We start from the raw sequence: 15,705 nt of genomic DNA, 5'->3' as shown, positions 1-15,705 counted from the left end.
TCACTTTTTTGTGTTTTCGTCTCGTTTTTCATGTTTTTCTTTCATGTTATTGTTGTTTTTTTCATCGCTTTTTTCATCGCTTTGTCGTCGCGTTTTCGTCACATTTTGTTGTGTTTTCGTCTCTTGCTTTTTGTGTTTTTTTCATGTTATTGTTGTTTTTTCACCACTTTTTTCATCGCTTTGTCGTCACGTTTTGTTGTGTTTTTTGTCACTTTTTTGTCACTTTTTCATCACTTTTTTCGTTGTGTTTTTGTCTCCTGTTTTTCGGGTTTTCTTTCATGTTATTGTTGTTTTTTCACCGTTTTTTTTCATCGCTTTTTTGTCACTTTTTCGTCTCTTGTCTTTCGTGTTTTTTCATGTTATTGTTTTTTCATTGCTTTGTCGTCACGTTTTAGTCACTTTTTGTTGTGTTTTTTGTCACTTTTTCGTCACTTTTTCGTTGTGTTTTCGTCTTGTTTTTAGTTTTTTTTTTCATGTTGTTTTTTCATTGCTTTGTCATCGCGTTTTTATCACATTTTGTTGTGTTTTTTGTCACTTTTTCATCACTTTTTTGTTGTGTTTTTCGTCTCTTGTTTTTTCGTGTTTTTTTCATGTAATTGTTGTTTTTTCATCGGGTTTTTTCATTACTTTGTCGTCGCGTTTTCGTCACATTTTGTTGTGTTTTTTGTCACTTTTTTGTCACTTTTTTGTTGCTTGTCTTTTAAGCTCTTAGATTTGGGTAAAGCCCTGTTTCGCCCCGGGGGGGGTAAGTCTAAGCTAAAGTGACCTGTGGCCCATGAGCCCGTGGCCCCCTCTGTGCTCTTCCACAATGTCCACATGCCCACACCGCCCCTGCCCTTCCCACACGTCTCCCATCCACACCCGCGCGTCTCTTTCCCTCGTGCGTAATTGCGTAACGGTCACTCAGCCGCGTGCCAATCCACTCCGCGTCTTCCCTCTCCACGCGCTCTCACACTCAGCCCGATCCAAGCCCTGTCCTGGTTTTCCAGCGCGCCCCCCCCCCCCGCTGCTGCCGCTGCCTCGACTACACTGTATCAGTTCCCACACGGAGGAACCACCACAGAGCTCATCCACCGGCGGAGAACGCGGAGGGATTACTCGACCTGGATGGGACCGCGCTGGCTCCGAGGAAGGGGGGGGGACTAGCAGCTCGCCTTTTTTTTTTTTGTTGGACGGGGGGGGGGGGACGCCGGGGGGGTGGAACCTGGGACCGGTGTGTTTCGGGGGAAAGGAAATGCCCGTCGGATCGGGGCTTTTGTGCGCGCCCCGGACGGCGTCTCCAAGCGCGGTGGCAGGAGTCCAGTAGTGGATCCGCGCGGGCTGGCCTCTCTCTGCTGCTGCTGCTGCCTGGATATCTGGAGGGAGGGAGGGGAATGCGCCGCCGCTGCTGCTCCCCCTGGGTCCACGCGCTGGCTTTTTCCGCACGGATTTGCTGGAGATTGAATTGTTGAACCCGATCCGCCGAGTGACTTGTTGTTTTTTTCCCGGAGTTGCCGCCGCCATGGACGGAGAGGGATTGGGAATAGGAGTGGCTAGTTAAGTCGGTAAGTGGCTGCATATTTGATTTTTGTTTGCGTGCGTGCCTGTGCGTGTGCGTGCGTGTGTGTGCGTGTGTGTGTACCCCAACCACTCGATAGCCGTTTGACGCTAGCCTCGCGTGCAGAGCGGGCTGGCTGTAGCGTTGCGCCGCGCAGCCCGTGCCGCGCGCAGCAGCAGCGGCAGCGGCGGCGGTGGAGGCGGCGGCGGCAGCAGCTAGCCAAGCCTGAGTGCACTCGAGCTCATTGTTTCACTGTGGCAGCGTTAGCCTCTGTGGTGCAATTAACCCACAGCCAGTGCCTCTCAGAGTCGCAGGATCGGGCTGTCACGGATTGTTGTGTCACATGGTTTTGCAGCGATAATAAACTGTGTTGTTTACATTGGAACATTTGGACTCTGCAGTGTATTGACCCAGCAGCTTTTAATGACACTTTTTATGTTGTTTTTAGCTAATGTTTGCTAGTGGCGGATCTCCATGGTAACGGTGAACTTTTCCGATATCGATTTATCGTTCGGATAAACGATACAAATTTGGGTTGATGATTTATCGCCGCTACATTGTTTGCAGTTTCCTCCATTTTTTCGATGACATATTTATCTGGTTTGACTCGACAGTTTACTGAGCTGTTCCGCGGATTTTAATTTAATTTTGTTGTTGTTTTAGCTAATGTTCGTCTGTGGAAATGTTTGCTAGTGCCCACAAACATGGCGGATCTCCATGGTAACAGTGGATATTCCCGATATCGATTTATCGTTCGAATAAACGATGCAATTTTGGGTTGAAAATGTATCGCCGCTACATTGTTTGCAGTTTCCTTAATTTTTCCGCTAACATATTTATCAGGTTTAACTTACTGAGCTGTTCCGCGGCTTTTAATTTAGGTTTTTACATAGTTTTTTAGTTGATGTTCGTCTATGGCAGTGGTTCTCAACCTGGGGGTTGGGACCCCCAAGGGTTAGGGCGAGACGAATTTGGGGGGGTCGCCAGATCATGTAGATAAAATATACATGCTTTTTTTTTAACGTATATTATAATATTTTATTGTCGCATGTGTGTTGCTGTTTTACCAGAGTGCCGTTATATGTTCGAAATTTGATGAATTTTATTTTAGCCATTTGTTTTTTTTCTTTGTTTTTTAAGAATTATGTGGCTAATGATCCGATTTCTCACGGTGTGACCAGAGCGGGGGGTCACGAACCCCTTTAACTGTTGTAATGGGGGTCGCGGCTCCAAAAGGTTGAGAACCACTGGTCTATGGGATAATGCTAGTGCCCACAAATATGGCAGATCTCCATGGTAACAGTGGATTTTCCTGATATTGACTTGTCGTTCAGATAAATTTGTCGTTTCCTCCATTTTCCCCCCAATAATATATTTAACAGGTTTGACTCGGCAGCTTACGGAGTTGTTCCACAGATTTTAATTTGATTTTGTTGTTGTTTTGGCTAATGTGCGTCTGTGGAAATGTTTGCCAGTGCCCACAAACATGGCGGATCTCCATGGTAACAGTGGACTCTCCTGATATTGACTTGTTGTTAAGATAAATTTGTCGTTTCCTCCATTTTTCCCCCCAATAATATATTGAACAGGTTTGGCAGCTCACGGAGTTGTTCTGCGGGTTTTAATTCAACTTTTATTGAATTGTTTTTAGCTAATGTTCGCTATTGATAATGTTTGCTAGTGCCCACAAACATGGCGGATCTCCATGGTAACATTGAATTTTCCCAACATCGGCTTGTCGTTTGAAAAATGTCCGATAAACGATACATTTTTGGGCTCGATATTTATCGTCTGTTCATTATTTGCAGTTTCACACATTTATTTCCCCAATGTGTTTTACAGCTGTGACTTGGCTTTTAATGTATCTTTTTAAATATTGTTTTTAACTCATGTTTGCTATGGAGAATGTTTTCTAACTTTCCCGATATCGACTTATCGTTCGAATAATCGTTCGCTAACATATTTATCTGGTTTGACTCGACAGTTTACTGAGCTGTTCCGAAGCTTTTTAATGTAAGTTTTTGGATTGTTTTTTAGTTGATGTTCGTCTATGGGAAATGCTAGTGCCCACAAACATGGCGGATCTCCATGGTAACAGTGGACTTTCCTGATATTGACTTGTTGTTAAGATAAATTTGTCGTTTCCTCCATTTTTTCCCCAATAATATATTTAACAGGTTTGACTCGGCAGCTCACGGAGTTGTTCCGCGGATTTTAATTTAATGTTGTTGTTGTTTTGGCTAATTTGCGTCTGTGGAAATGTTTGCTAGTGCCCACAAACATGGCGGATCTCCAAGGTAACAGTGGATCTTACCAATATCGATTTATCGTTCGGATAAACAATACAATTTTAGGTAAAAAATGTATCGTCGGGACATTATTTGCAGTTTCCTCCATTTTCCCCCCGATAATATATTTAACAGGTTTTGCAGCTCACGGAGTTGTTCTGCGGGTTTTAATTAAACTTTTATTGAATTGTTTTTAGCTAATGTTCGCTATTGATAATGTTTGCTAGTGCCCACAAACATGGCGGATCTCCATGGTAACAGTGGACTTTCCCAACATCGGCTTGTCGTTCAAAAAATGTCTGATAAACGATACATTTTTGGGCTCGATATTTATCGTCTGTTCATTATTTGCAGTTTCACACATTTATTTCCCCAATGTGTTTTACAGCTGTGACTTGGCTTTTAATGTATCTTTTTAAACATTGTTTTTAACTAATGTTTGCTATGGAGAATGTTTTCTAACTTTCCCGATGTCGACTTATCGTTCGGATAAACGATACAATTTTGGGTTGAAAATGTATCGCCGCTACATTGTTTGCAGTTTCCTCCATTTCTTCGCTAACATATTTATCTGGTTTGACTCGACAGTTTGCTGAGCTGTTCCGAGGCTTTTTAATGTACGTTTTTGCATTGTTTTGTAGTTGATGTTCGTCTATGGGAAATGCTAGTGCCCACAAATATGGCGGATCTCCATGGTAACAGTGGACTCTCCCGATATCGACTTATCGTTCAGATAAATTTGTCGTTTCCTCCATTTTTTCCACCAATAATATATTTAACAGGTTTGTTGTTTCGCGGATTTTAATTTAATTTTGTTGTTGTTTTGGCTAATGTGCATCTGTGGAAATGTTTGCTAGTGGCGGATCTCCATGGTAACGGTGAACTTTCCCGATATCGATTTATCGCTCGGATAAACGATACAATTTTGGGTTCAAAATGTATCGTCGGTACCTTATTTGCAGTTTCCTCCATTTTTTTGCTAACATATTTATCAGGTTTGACTTACTGAGCTGTTCCGCGGCTTTTTAATTTAGGTTTTTACATAGTTTTTTAGTTGATGTTCATCGATGGGATAATGCTAGTGCCCACAAACATGGCGGATCTACAAGGTAACAGTGGACTTTCCCGATATCGATTTATTGTTCGGATAAACATAATACAATTTTGGGTTCAAAATGTATCATTGGGACATTATTGGCAGTTTCCTCCATTTTTTTCAATAACATATTTATCTGGTTTGACTCACTTACTTAATTTAGGTTTTACATAGTTTTTTAGTTGATGTTCGTCTATGGGAAATGCTAGTGCCCACAAACATGGCAGATCTCCATGGTAACAGTGGATTTTCCTGATATTGACTTGTCGTTCAGATAAATTTGTCGTTTCCTCCATTTTCCCCCCAATAATATATTTAACAGGTTTGCTGTTCCGCGGATTTTAATTTAATATTTTGTTGTTGTTTTGGCTAATGTGCGTCTGTGGAAATGTTTGCTAGTGCCCACAAACATGGCGGATCTCCATGGTTACAGTGGATTTTCCCGATATCGACTTATCGTTCGGATAAACGATACAATTTTAGGTTAAGAATGTAAATCGATATATCGTCACACTCCTAGTCCCCGATCATGTACGTCCTGTTGAGTGACAATAACTCACTCTTTGAAGGTTCTTAGCTTTCAAATGAGTGTCAGTTCAGTTGTTGGCGCCTTATCCTCCGAACACGACCTTTTAAACCACATTGATGTTGTTATTTCTCGAAGTGAGCTGCCTCTTCGGGTCAGTCTGCCCATGAATATTTGATGTAGTGATTAGTCTGGAGCCGGAGAAATGACTGTCAGTTTTGAGAAGCGCTTGATGTTCCTGCTCTGGCTGTCGACCCCGTCACACAGCGATGCTTTCTGAGGTTACGTCGCCCGCCGCGCACACATGGCGAGGCTCCGGGGTAACCGTAGAGCGTGTTCACCGGGGGGAGGGGTCTGAAATGTCAACAGTGTTATCTGTCGACTGGTTTCTGCCGCTCGTGTCGAGTGCGTGACTTTAATTTGTGACTTTAATTTGGGTTTTCGAGCGCTCAAATCGCCGACGGAGCTTGTCTCGCTGATTAGTTTTTTTTTTTAAAGCTGCTTCATTTGCCTTTTTGACAGAAGAAGTCCAGACGCTTTGTGAGCTCGGGGAATTATAATTACATTGATGTTACAGTAGCATCAGCGCAGTCATGTCAAACTGGAAGAGCTCTGGTGGAAATGTGTTAGTCTGTCTCATTTCCTCGTTATCCAGAGCGTTGCTGATTTCTGGAGATATTTTTTTTGTAATTCATGCAGTTCTTGTGTTTGGAGAGTTTCGTGGTGCTAGGCTAGTGCAAGGCTAGTGCATGTCTATGGTATCAGCTAGCCTGCATTAAAAACAGTGTGACCCGCTCCACAGAGCACCTGAGGCAAATCACTGATAACACCAGACTAACCATATACATGTCTGTGTCCATAGAGTCATTTTAACCATTTTGCATTTAAAAGAGCTTATTTTTGAGCAGCATCTGCTTCGTGGTTGTATAAGCCTTTCAGTGGTCAACCGTGTACACCCTACCTCAAGGATGTTACAGTTTATTTATTAACGTAATTACTTAAAAGTGGTATTTGTAACAAAAAGATAAGATCAAGTCAAGATAAACCTACAAATCTCCCAAAGCAACACATTTTACTGTAAAATCTAGCTTTTCCTATAAAAAAATGATGTTGCATTTTCTCCTTTTTTTCAATCTGAAATAGTTCCCAGTACCCCCTGCTAGGTCCTCGAGTACCCGTACCCCTGGTTGGGAAGCACTGGTATAAGCTATGCAGGGGCGGAGTGATCTGCGAGAAAATAGTCCCTCAAGATGCGATCATTCATGTGATGCAGGTCAGTTATATTACAAACATGGTTCTATGGACACAGACATGTATATGGTTAGTCTGGTGTTAAATCTAAAACACTTAATGCATTTACAACATCAACATTCGTCACAGGGACTGAGTTTAAACCAGGTTTCACCACTTTCAGGAGGAAAACCGTCACTTTTCTGTAAAACACGCCTACTAGCCTGACATTTTATGACTTTTGACTAGGGATGGGTACCGTTAGTTTTTTTTCGATACCAAGTACTTTAACGATACCTGCTTTTCGGTTCCGGTGCCTTAACGGTACTTTTTTCGATACCAATGTTATTTTAATTCAATAAAAATGACGTGTATAAAAAAGTATAGTTCAGGAAAAAATCCTAAAACGGCACAGGAGAAGCTACACAGGAGCAGCAGCGTCGCCTGTGACTTCGTGTTTTGAGCACAATTTCCACTTAAGCAGTAATGAAGAGAAAGAAAGGACGTTATTACCTCTTAAGCTGCAGAGACAGGACAGATCCACATCAGGACATGGTTTTCTTTCAGCTAAACTTTTCTAAACTCACTGCGCTGTTCGACGAAGCGAAAGCAACTTCACTCGTCAAAGATCCTCACATGGTGTGAGCCTCACTCTGCCACTGACAATTTACCAAAACTGGACCAACCATGTCTAATACAGAGTGAGCGCTCGCTTTCAACAAACAACAAACAATCTGTGATATTCCTGTCGCTGCAGCTGCTGTAAAGTTGTAAACAAGAGCACGTAAGCTCCGCCTCCGGGTCTGTCGCTAAAGGTAAACACGTCTTTCTTGTCACTGCTCTTTTTTGCTTTTCAATTTGACTAAAAGCTCAAGTTTCTTATTCAGTCCTGGTTTAGTCCTGGTTCATAACTGGTTTTGTTTAGCTCTGGGTTTTACAACCGGTGTCGTCCACGTCCTGCTCAGTCCTGACACAGACCGCGGCTCTGTCATCTCTTTTACAAAAGTTTAGCAAGTTTTGCTTCGCTATAAGTTACATCTATAAAATATATCTTTGCTTCGCTCCATTTGCGCTGAAGCGGGTCAGTATCTGCGCACACGTTCATGTAGCTTTTTTGAGACTCGCTGCGGGTCACATATTGACGTCTGGAGAGAAAAAGAACCGAAAGTTTGCACCGAAAGAATTAAAATTTTTCGATACCGCCTCCGACCGGAGCTTTTCGGTCGGTTCCAAGTAGGAACCGTTTAACGGTGCCCATCCCTACTTTTGACGTTTTTAAAAGGCTTTAAAACCAGTATTTTTTGGTGAAATGTCTACTTTTACCATATACTAAAGGACAAAACAAATTTTATTCCAATAACACAAAAAATCAAGGATAGCTCCTTTAAATATGGTTACATAAAGTTTTACACGATAAAGTATTCGCCTTATTCCGCCCCGCCCACTTTTGCCACCTTTTGCGTTGTCTCGGCTCCTCGTTGTCCAGACACTTCCGGTCGTTCATTTTAACGGAGAACGAGGGGAAATATTCTCCGCTCAAACCTGACGTTTAGTCGATTGATTTGTGTAAAATGTCCGATGTTCGTTTGCTCCGACATGTCGACACTGCAGCGTTTCTCTGTCGGCCTGAAAACGGCTTTGTTTTCCTGTAGTGACTGGTTTTATGTGGACTTCTCCAGCCCCAGGTTAACACATAGGAGAAAAGGGGCGGGACCAATTCATGGCGGCGCCAACGCGAACCTCCGGAATAAGGTGGATAGATAAACAAAATGAAACAATATGGATTTTCTAAGCGGCTAAAAAGGGGAACTATACTGTAAACTTTGGACACGTGAATATCGTGATATGTGTCGGATCGTGACAGCAGTAGTTCGTCCCAGCCTTCGTGTCTAAGTTCATGAATTTGCTGCATGTTTTTGTTTTATGATGAAAAGATAAAAAAGGATCGAAAATTGAGATCGATCAACATGAGGAAAATGAAGTGTTGATCATCCCACTTCAGAGGGAGCTCATCCGAAAGACAGAAAATTCAAAAACGTTCAGTCTCTATTTCTCACGGTTCCTAAATCATTGCAACATAAATACAATAACAAAACACAATCCAAGCCTCCTCTGCACAAACATCGATGTGTCTCAGTTCCTCCGAGGCCTGGGAAGTTGTGTCTGCATTTTAAGGCTCTGACTGAGAAAACGGGAAGTCTCTGTGACTTTCGGTTCCGGAGATCGGCCTTGTTTTATGGTATCGGTTGACCTCTACTTTGAAGACAAATCTTTGCGAGACTGAAGAGCCGTCTGGGCAGGTTTCCTTCGGGGCTGGCATCCCAGAATGTACATACACTGTGTTCCAAATGATTATGCAAATGACATTTTTCTAAGATTTTCTAAATTGTCAAGTCAAATGAGAGTCAGCATCATTTTCAAGTCTGTAACTGGTTGAGGAGGATTTTCTTCTAAAATAAATATAGTAAAAACCTCAAAATCCACTGATCCACATTATTACGCAACTCATCGTTTCAATACATTTTAAAGCTTGTAATTAACTATTTACTGAAATCAAAAGCTGTTTCACTCAAAAAAAGATTCCAGAGGCAGCAGCAAATACCTGTCTGCAGCTTTGTAGCATCTGTTCTCTTAATCTGATGCGTTTGTCTGGCAGAAACCGTCCATTTTGTGCCGTTATTTTAAGGGGAGACACTACAGGCGAAACTCATTTTTTTCAGTTTTCAGGTTTTGGGCCAAATCTGTCTCTGAACATATAAGCTTTCACCCGGAAACAGAAAATATGCCTAATCTTCACAATAACATGTTTAAATATTGCACTGATTCAATGTTCCCCCATAGACTTATATGGGAGAACACAATTTCAAAGGCCTTTTTCTCCAAACACATGTTTCTGTCATTGTGGCGACACTATGTCCACGTCAGTCGGACCTAAAGACTTCACATTTTCCAGCCTTGGACTGAACAATATTTGGAAGATTTTTTCAGAGGGATTTTTTATTATTTAATCCCTTAAGCCCCATTTATTGAGTTTTGAATGTCAAAAAATAAGGCGAGAATTAAATTTGTACAAATTTTTCCACTAAAAAAAACAGCTTATTTTAAAACTAAACAAGAAATCCAAAATCCGCTCTGAGAAAGTCTTGGCAACTCATTCATCAATAAAATGAAACCATAAATTTGAGCTCTGTCCATTATTCAGATTTCGTCGCCGAAAAGATGGGAAATTTGGGGCATTTTTAGGCATAAAACACCTTGTTCTTATATGAAAAGATAAAATGACAGAAAACTTGCCATGTGTTTTTCTTCTCACATTTATGCCAGTGATCGACAACACAAGTTTCAAATTGATATCTGTAAATATACATTTTTTCCCTGTTCACCTGCAGTGTCTCGCCTTAATCTGATGCGTTTGTCCGGCAGAAACCGTCCATATTGTGCCGTTATTTTAATCCAAGTTGAGCTGGACGTTTGATTCTGCTTCAGTTTTTTTTATTTTTTGTACATTGTTGAAGCGATATGTTTTTGTGCGTCTGTATTTTTGCACTGAATATGGAAAGCACTTTGGGGCCGTGCTCTGTTTTTAAATGTGCTACAGAAATAAACCTTGACCTTGATTATCTGCACAAACCCGAGTGTGTCTGAATCATCCACAAATCTCTGATCAGTTCGATGATTACACTTAATCTTTCGTGAAATATCGAAGGTTTTCACACCGAGACCAAGGCATTCAACTATTTCACAAGAGATCCTTTTTCTTTCCCATATTGCTTGAAAATGATGATCTGCTTAATAAAGTGGAACATCCTTTTTCAGTAGTTTTTCCCTTAACTGGGCTTAACCTGAAAACTAAACACAAAAATCCGATTTGCATAATAATTTGGAACACTGTGTACACAATGGGCTCCTGAACCTCTCCATCCTGGTTAATGATTTGGAGGTTTTCTGCCCCTGACAGGGAACCGTGAGGCGCCGGGTGAAGAATGGGTCAATTTAGAACAAATCTTCCTCTCGGGGACGACGAAAGAAGCACGAAAGCTTTGACAAATGTGCGTGTCGTCCTGGCGTTTGAAACCCTTTTTAAACTCCGTCCGTTTCCGACCTGAACGTGCCAGTTAATGATCACAAATGTGCGCCGCGCTGTCTCCCGGAGAGGGGGCGATAACGGGCCGGGCGAGCGGTCCCGCGGGGGCCGCATCGCTCCCCCCGCACGCTCAGGTAATCACACTTTACATCACGAGCCAAGGACCTGTTTAACGCAGAGGCATTCCGACACGCTGGAGCGTCCGGCGCCGGGTTGGTGCGACCCGACGGCAGAGGTGGGAGTCAGTCACTAAATGCAAGTCTCGAGTCAATCGGTCATGGGGTCAAGTCAAGTCAAGTCAAGTCTTTATTTAGCCGGCAAGTCACGTCAAGTCACAAATGCCAGCGAGTCTAAATTTCAAGTGCTTTCTCAAGATGCCGTAATTTTGAAAATTTAGGCTAAAAATCAAACTTTTAAAAACTCATGGATTTGGATTTAAAGTCTAATTAATATTTAAACGCCACAACAGTCAAAATATATGTATTATAAATAAACAGTCTATGTACAAAATTACTGGGACAGCATTTTAAGGAAGGGGCCCGGGGGGGGGACTTAAAGAATATGAAGCAGAGTCTTTTAAACATGAGCTGCTTTTCCCTGCAGTCGGAAAGATAAATATAAAATAATATTTTTATTTGTGTTTGTTTCTGGCAGTTTTTTCTGTCAGTGGTTCCCCTGTAATGCCCCAGCCCCTGTATACTCGGATTCACCCCTGCTCACAGTAGATTCTGCCTTCAGTCCCGCTGTCACTGGGCTGTGGCGGATGCAGAAAATAACCTCTAAATGCTGTAACTTTGTGTGAATGAATGAAAACATCGAAAAGCTCAGAGATTCCTGTAGATGAATCAGCTCTTACATGGTGGTTCTGGAGGCTCCGTCTGCGCTGTAGGTCCAGCCCATCGTTTCAAACGTTTTCCTGTCCGTAAATCTCCTCCTCTTCACTGTCTTTAGAAAACTTTTAATGCATCCAAAGAAACACGTGGTATTTCCTCCTGCCTTTTCGCGCTGTATTGATTAGAAGCTCCGTGGGGAAACCGAACACACATGTGGATAATTACCATAATGTAAACAAAGATGCGCCGCTTTTATGAACTGAATCCTGATCTTTCGACAGTTTCACTCAAATAAATAAAAACTATAAAGTCACAGAGAGTCATTGAGAGTCACTGGCCTCAAGTCCAAGTTAAGTCTCGAGTCACAAACAGCAAGTCCCAAGTCAAGTCTTTTTGCAGCTTCGGTTCAAGTCCGTCTCAAGTCCCGAAAATTGCGACTCGAGTCAAGTCATGTGACTCGAGTCTCCCACCTCTGCCCGACGGTGCCAGCGGGTCAGCCGTGTGGCCTCGGGTCGTTGGTGTGGTGCCCGGGCCGGTGTCAGACGTGTGGGATTACAGGAGCGCTCTGGTTTAGTAAAGGAGATGAAGAGGAGGACGGGGCATGCTAATGTAGCGTAGCATCACATGTTCCTGTCCAACCGTCCATCGCTCCGTATCATGCGTCTAATGCTGTGATGGGTCAGAGTTTAGGCGTGACAAATGTCCCTCAGCAGATGATCGAGGTTAGCGTGTGTTGGTTTACTCAGTCGGGTCCGCTTGGTGCTTTGTGACTAATGGAACTGCGATCTTTGAGTGCAGTTAAAGTCGAGCTGCTGAACATTATCGGTTATGTGTTACTTTAGAGATGAACCGATCCAGCTGCTTTGCTACTAATACTGGGCTTGGAGTGTCTGACGATACTCGATATTTACCGATACCACTTTCTTAACACATTGAGGCTGTTTTGGGGATTTAGATGTTGAACAATCCAGACCATTTGTCATGATATTTGTAGCACCACAGCGTATTCTCTGTTCTAGCTGTGGACACAGGCTGTGGCTCGTTTGAAAGCTGAGACTCTAAACTCTCCGTAGGTGAAAATAGTTTAATTCTACGTGTCTCGGTTCCTGAGAAATCTAAGCTAAACAGAGGCGAGTTTTATTTTTTCTAGATTCTGAGATATTGTGTGTTTTATGAAACTCTCTCCTTCCTGATTAACTCCTCCCTCCTCTGACACTAACGTTTTGTGAAGAGACAAATAAATATCTCAGTTTCAAGTAAATCTTCATGGACAACATTGTTGACATGTTTTGAAACACGCGTGTTCTCGATCTCTATAGCGTGTGCATTTAAACAGCCTGGTTCTGGATTGAAGACTTTAACACAGGGGTGTCCAAACCTTTTTCATGGGGGGCCACATGTTGAAGCGTACACGGGGTGAAGGACCACAGATCGGGGGTTAGTGCCATGAAACCTTTGACGAGCAGAGGTTTAAAATGTTTCCCACACCGTCATGTATGCTTAAGACCTTCGAGCAGCTCTTTGTAAAAGGTTCATCGTCTTCTTAGCCTATTATAGTTTTGTTCTTTTAGTAAGACAGAAGCTTTAGTTTACCTGCTTTAGTTTTAGTCCCTGTGATCATCCTCCATGCCAGCTCTGTCTCACAATAAAATGTGAGAGAGCACAGTTTATTGGTTTGAAACAACTAGGTTAGTTGTTTCAAACCCAAAATAATACCATCATTATTAAATTCCATCATTATTAAATTCATAAAACTGCGGCAAGAGTGAATCTATTACAATCTGCCACCAGGAGCCCCGTAACACATTGTGCCATTGTGCGGAGGTATCCGGACACGGCTTATGTACTGGTGGTGGCGCTGCAGCCGCACTATGGGGCGACTCGTTACATTCTCCTTCAACCCAAAGTCCCACATCAGCATTTCAGCTAAAGCGCTAACGTTAGCTTCCTGCTATAGAGCTGTGGGAGACGGTCATGCTAAAGTTAGCTTCCTGCTATAGAGGGAGACGGTCACGCAGGAGAGTCACAGGTTCGAAGTATTGCTGCTTTAGAGACACTTTTTCCTGCACGTTCCGCAAACTGAACTCTGAGGCTGATGATCCTGCGCGCTGTCGTGTCGGACGTGATTCCAGCTTCGAGAAAGTTTTGTTTGGGCAAACAACAAAGTGCGCATGCGCGAATCTGCAGCAGATGAGACGGTGGCTGGTGAGGCTCATCGTGCCGACACCACGGGGGCCGTTATTCACCGAGATAATAATAAAAACACAAAACAAGACGGTCATTTTCACCGTCAAAATTTTTACCGGGGTTTACCGCTACACCGGTTACCGTGACATCCCTAGTTGTCGGGTTAGAATTGTGTCGAATTATTACATTTCAAATAAAAAGGACCATCTCTGATATTTACTGATTCAGAAAAAAGGCCAAGGGCCAACAAAGATTGGTCTGAGGGCCGCATTTGGCCCCCGGGCCGCACTTTGGACACCCCTGCTTTAACAGGATGTTTCTCAGTCGTCCTTGGACCGATTTGAACCATTTAAAAACTCCGAGAAATGTTAAAATCTCAACTGTTTCGATCTTTCATTGTGAAGCCTCTGCTTTGTCAAACGCTCCAGAGAGAGAGAGAGAGAGAAGTGTCGGGTTTACAGCTGTTTCTACACAACACACAGCACTCAATGTGTTAAAGTCGCTTTCTCTGAACGAAAAGTGTAATCGACTCTTTTCTTCATTTTAAAGGGATGTTTCAGGATGTTTGTCACGGGGCCTCATTTCCTAGTTATCAGTGTTGCTGATGTCTGGAGATGTTATTGTTTTTATTGATGCAGTCCTTGTATTCGAAGAGTTTAGTGATGCTAGGCTAGTGCTAGGCTAGTGCATGTCTATGGTAACTACTAGCCTGCATTAAAAACCTCTTCAAAATCATGGGCTCGTCCTCCAAACGTTGCCAGATCTGATTCGTAGAAGCTCCTTTGTGAATTGTAGTGATGCGGCCGCAGGTAAACAAACTACTGTAGGTCCGGTAAGCTAGCAGATCACTCCACCGCCGCGTAGCTACAACCAGGAAGCTGATGCTGCTCAGATATAAGTTCTTTTAGAAGCAAAACGGTCATATTTCAAACATTATACAGTAGGGCTGCTCGATTATTGAAAAAATAATAATCACGATTATTTTTGTCATAATTGAAATCACGATTATTCAAACGATTATATGTTGCCATCAAAAAAGTGACAAAAAAACATCAAAAGTGACAAAAATCCATCAAAAAAATGATAAAAAAAACATTAAAAAAAGACAAAAATCCATCAAAAAAGTGACAAAAAAACATTAAAAAAGTGACAAAAATCCAGCAAAAAAATGACAAAAAAAACATTGAAAAAAAAGCCAAAAATCCATCAAAAAAAAAGATAAAAAATCCATCAAAAAAAGACAAAAATCCATAAAAAAAAGACAAAAAAAACATTCAAAAAAAGACAAAAATCCATAAAAAAAGACGAAAAAAACATTAAAAAAGACAAAAATCCAGCAAAAAAGTGCCAAAAATCCAAAAATTAAAAATAAAATAAAAAATGTGGAAAAATTTAAAAAAAAAAAAAAGGAAAAAAAAAAAAAAAAAAAATTATAATCGATTTTTTGCAATTATGCTAATTTTGTAATCGTTTACTGTGGTAATCGAAATCGTAATCGAATTTCGATTAATTGCACAGCCCTATTATTCAGTCACACAGACATTTCTATGGTTAGTCTGGCGTTATGAGTGAGTAGTTACCATAGACATGCACTAGCCTAGCACTAGCCTAGCACCGCTAATCTCTTCAAATATAAGCAAGGAGCCACGTGTTTTATCCATAAACTGGTAAAATCTTCATCACGGTTGCTCTGCTGTCGGCTTTAGCCATGCGGTGAGCTAGCGTGCTAACCTCCCAGGCTCCAAACAACAGCGAGAACGCGGCGTTTTGACTGAAACGACTGAAACTGTTTGCTCTCAGCTTCATGGCCACGTTTCTGAAGAGCCGTCTGTGCAGCGGATCGAGTCCTGCGATCGGAGCCGCTAATTTGTTCCAATTACTGTACGGGCGTCGCCGCATTTTCCACACACGACCGAGGCTTAAG

The 15,705-nt window shown here is 42.1% G+C and overlaps 1 protein-coding gene across 2 annotated transcripts in view; it reads left to right on the top strand.

Annotated features, from left to right (window-relative positions):
• Positions 1–1,450: 1,450 nt before the first annotated feature.
• znf609b (zinc finger protein 609b) overlaps positions 1,451–15,705 on the top strand; it is a 283,849-nt gene continuing 269,594 nt past the window's right edge. For both annotated transcript variants that reach the window (XM_079554664.1, XM_079554663.1), the window contains exon 1: positions 1,451–1,544. The gene's annotated coding sequence lies outside the window, so the exon portion shown is untranslated. The remainder of the gene's footprint in view (positions 1,545–15,705) is intronic.

Source organism: Gobius niger (genome assembly GCF_951799975.1).
Source record: "Gobius niger genome assembly, chromosome: 4".
NCBI lineage: Eukaryota > Metazoa > Chordata > Actinopteri > Gobiiformes > Gobiidae > Gobius > Gobius niger.
This window is presented reverse-complemented; position numbering and strand designations above follow the sequence as displayed.